At 37.1% G+C, this 3,748-nt stretch overlaps 1 long non-coding RNA gene across 1 annotated transcript; it reads right to left on the bottom strand.

Moving 5' to 3' along the window:
• Positions 1-443: 443 nt before the first annotated feature.
• On the bottom strand, positions 444-2,288 carry LOC146912864 (uncharacterized). Its single transcript, XR_015013182.1, has 2 exons — positions 2,185-2,288; positions 444-711 (listed from the first exon to the last, which is right to left on the bottom strand). It is a non-coding gene; the product is annotated as an uncharacterized LOC146912864 (long non-coding RNA).
• Positions 2,289-3,748: the final 1,460 nt, after the last annotated feature.

Genomic DNA, 3,748 nt, shown 5'->3' on the forward strand with positions numbered 1-3,748 from the left:
AGACCACTCGACTGCTTGAGCAAGAAAGAAGAGCCATTCAGCCTCACCAGGAAGAAATTGAGCTCGTCAACCTGGGCACCGAAGAGAACAAAGGGTTTTTCTTATTTTTCCCTTCCCAAGAAAAAATGAGATATCAAAGGTTAAAAAGGTTCAAACTTAATCAATGTTTGACACCCGAAAAACCAAGATAAAACAATCCTCTTCATTCCGATTAACTCTTGGCCGGCCTCTTGCCCTTCGCGCTCCAGACATTATGGCTCTAACTGTCATATTTAAGTCAAAGTGATCAGTTTCAACCAAATATAACAATGAGGACACATATCCTAAGCTCAAAAAGAACAACTACTTGTATTGTACTCTTAATGACCCAAGGCACGATCTGAATCGACCTGCTCTGATACCAATTGTAACACCCATATATGAAAATATCTAGAATATTCATAAGAGTGCTATAACTGATATTGGATACATTAATTATACAATATTGGAACAAAGTTAAGTCTTGAGTCTACATACAACAACATTCCAAAGTTCTTATGTTACATTATTACACCAAGGTTTTGTCACAACAGAGTACAAATACAACATATATATATAACCACACAACTCATAATGTAACATATGCATCCTTAATCCACACCATGAAAGCTCCAAGAAGACACGATCACTCCAGGACCTTTTCTTTACCTTTACCTCGTGAAACCTGTGAACCTGAACAAATAAGGAGTGGGATGAGACATAATGCCTCAGCGAGTTCTCCTAGCCCTAGTCTAGTGATAACCTTGGGGAAAACCTACGGTTATCACGTGACTAAAATACAACCTGTCGGTTGATTATACATGTGTGGACATAATTATCTAGACGAATGTGCACACTAGAATTCGTCTTAGAATCTTCATAACATGTTTTAGGCTTTACTATATCATACGTGTCATGGCGGTCAAAGGGATCCTAGAACCGCTTTGCTAAGATACGTTAAACGCACCGAAGCCTACACTATATATTTCATGACACAACCCTATACCGGACGAATAGGGAAACCTAAGTTCGTCTTCGGTAAATCATTCACTTCATAATCTATTTCAACAATGGTTCATATCTAACATAATCATAACATGCATAGTCATATTCGTTAAGTCATTATGTTAGCGTGAGTCAAACAACATTATCTTGGTTCGTTTTACGGAGAGCCCCGAGTGGAGTAACCCCGAGAACTTTCCCATACATGACCGATGTACGTACATCGGACTCCCTCGGTGTCGTGCGGGTCCCTTACGGCTTGAATCGTTCCCCTTAGGTCGGGAACCTCTTGTATCCCCCTGACGTGGATAACAAGAGACACGAGCACCTACATCTTATATTAGTCATGTTCATATACATACATATTCATACTTGTTCATAGGTATAGAAGATATTCTACGTATCACAACTCATAGTTCCTAGAAAGTAACATAACATTCTATTCTCGACGACTATGCCGAGGCTCTATGTTCAATCTCCTCCTTAGATTATCACTACCCATCATGCTTAAACTCTCTTTAGTCGTTCTTGTGACTCATGTTAAAATAGCCATGTCTTTTGATTCAAAGTTCCATTAATGATTGGTACATCTATCTATTAATTTCTGAGAACCAAAAATGTCATAAACCCAAATAACAAGCCATTTAGAAATTCAAAGTTTTAACCAAGTCAAGTTTGTTCCAGTTGTAAAATAAGTGAAAACAGTAAAAATATACTTCAAAACGATCGCATCGGACCCCCACACGACTGGCCCCAAGCACCCGAGCACAAAACAACACAAAAGTTGCCCTGTCAAGGGCGCCTGGCGCCAGAGAGTGGGCGCCTCGCGCTAGCTCTCTGACTTTGGGCGCCTAGCGCCCTTGTTCAGGCGTAGCGCTGCGAACCTGCGTTTTTCAGCTGCGGGTTTTTGGCATTTTCGACCCAAAACTCCAAATTTTGATCTCCTAAATGTACCAACTCATTCCAAATGTTGTTAACAAGTTTATGTACTCAAAATAGCTTTCAAAAACTTATCCAATAACATGTTTCATGGCAATTTATCATGTAATCATCAAGAATAACATTGGGGTTATTAAAGTTCCATAAAAGCTAAATGAACATAAAAACATGATTTCATCGCAAGATTATCAACCCATAGGTAGGTATTGTATCTATAGAACTCACCTTGCCCAAAAGAAAAGGATTATAAGCCCAAACCAAAACCCTAGAAATCACTACTCTTGATTGAGAAAAGAGTAGGATGAAGATGCTTGCTTCTATGCACCCAATATTTACTTGATCACTTGCTTATGAAATCTTGAACAAATTTTGAGCAAAGATTGAAGGATTGGATCGATTCCTAGAGAGGGAAGAGAGGAAGAGAAAAGTTTGCAAACCTAGAGGGAGAAAATTGAATGAAAAATGAAGATTTTGGGCCTAATTTCCATATATAGTCCTCAAACGCAAATGACTCATATACCCTTCTGCTTAAACGTGTGCATTAGTATCGTTTTCAGATATTACGTTAATTCCTAATACGCGGGATGTTACAATATATGTGTCCTAACCAAAACTACTCTAGGTCTTATTATCATGTGTTGAAGAATTGATAATTTGTTGTCTATACTTGACAAGTTCCACATCCTGTAACATAAGTTCTTCATAACCAACTGACATCAGATGTTAGGAAAGAACATTTCACACCCTCTAAAAAAAAATTAATTTTACTCAGAAGTATAATCTAAACGAAATATGTTGTCCGAAAGTGTACTTTTGAAAACATGTTTTTTAGAAATTTTCTATGTTTTTTATGAAGTTTCAAAAAGATAATCTTTAACATGAACTATATTCTAAACATGAATCAAGAGGAAATCTATTATAATCAATAATTGGATTAGTGAAATTAATTTTTTTTTAAGGATGAAATTCAATTTTTATAATGCGTTATTAAATAGAGTAACTCAACTAAAAGTTACTTCTAGAGTCAACATATACACACTCATTCGAAAGACCTAATTGTTATAACAATATAATCGTTAGCTTGATTGTTTAACCCAACACAAGTGTAGCCGATCCTTTTTTATTTATACTCACTTAACTATCTTAGTGTAAGTTAGGTCTTATGTGAAGGTGAGAAAAACACAAGAAGGGGGGTTGAATTGTGTTTTAGAAAAATTCTTCGTTTCTCCTAAAAACTGAACACACTGATCAGAAGCTAAGCGAGACAGCTTCTGAAGTGATAATCAGGATCTAAATGCAGCGGAATAAAACAGAGAGAGAGAGAAGAAGAACGACACAAAGCAATTATACTGGTTCCTTCCACAATCCGGAAGTAGTCCAGTCCCCCTTGCACTTCCAAGGAGATTTCACTATGAGTAATATCTGATTACAAATGCTCAAGCACACAAGCAAGAGACTTCCAATGCTCAAGCACACAAGCAAGAGACTTCCTTTGCTCAAGAACACAATCAAGAGACTTCCTGCTCAAGCACAACTGCAAGAGACTTCCTAACTAAACAAAATTACACAGAAAATTGTTTAAGGTTGAACACTTGATATACAATCAGAGGTGCTCACAATACAAATCAGATACAGACTCAATGGACTTAAGAATTTCTAAGATATGACTTTGAGACACAGAAATTCTAAGTGAATGCAGAACAATTTCAGCAGAGGTTTGGTACTTGTGAAAATCTTGTGAGTCTTTCGTTCAGCGTTCTTGCATTGCCAATTCTCTAGGTCTTCACTC

Source organism: Medicago sativa, chromosome 6 (assembly GCF_051527215.1).
Source record: "Medicago sativa cultivar Bolivia chromosome 6, Bolivia_mono, whole genome shotgun sequence".
NCBI lineage: Eukaryota > Viridiplantae > Streptophyta > Magnoliopsida > Fabales > Fabaceae > Medicago > Medicago sativa.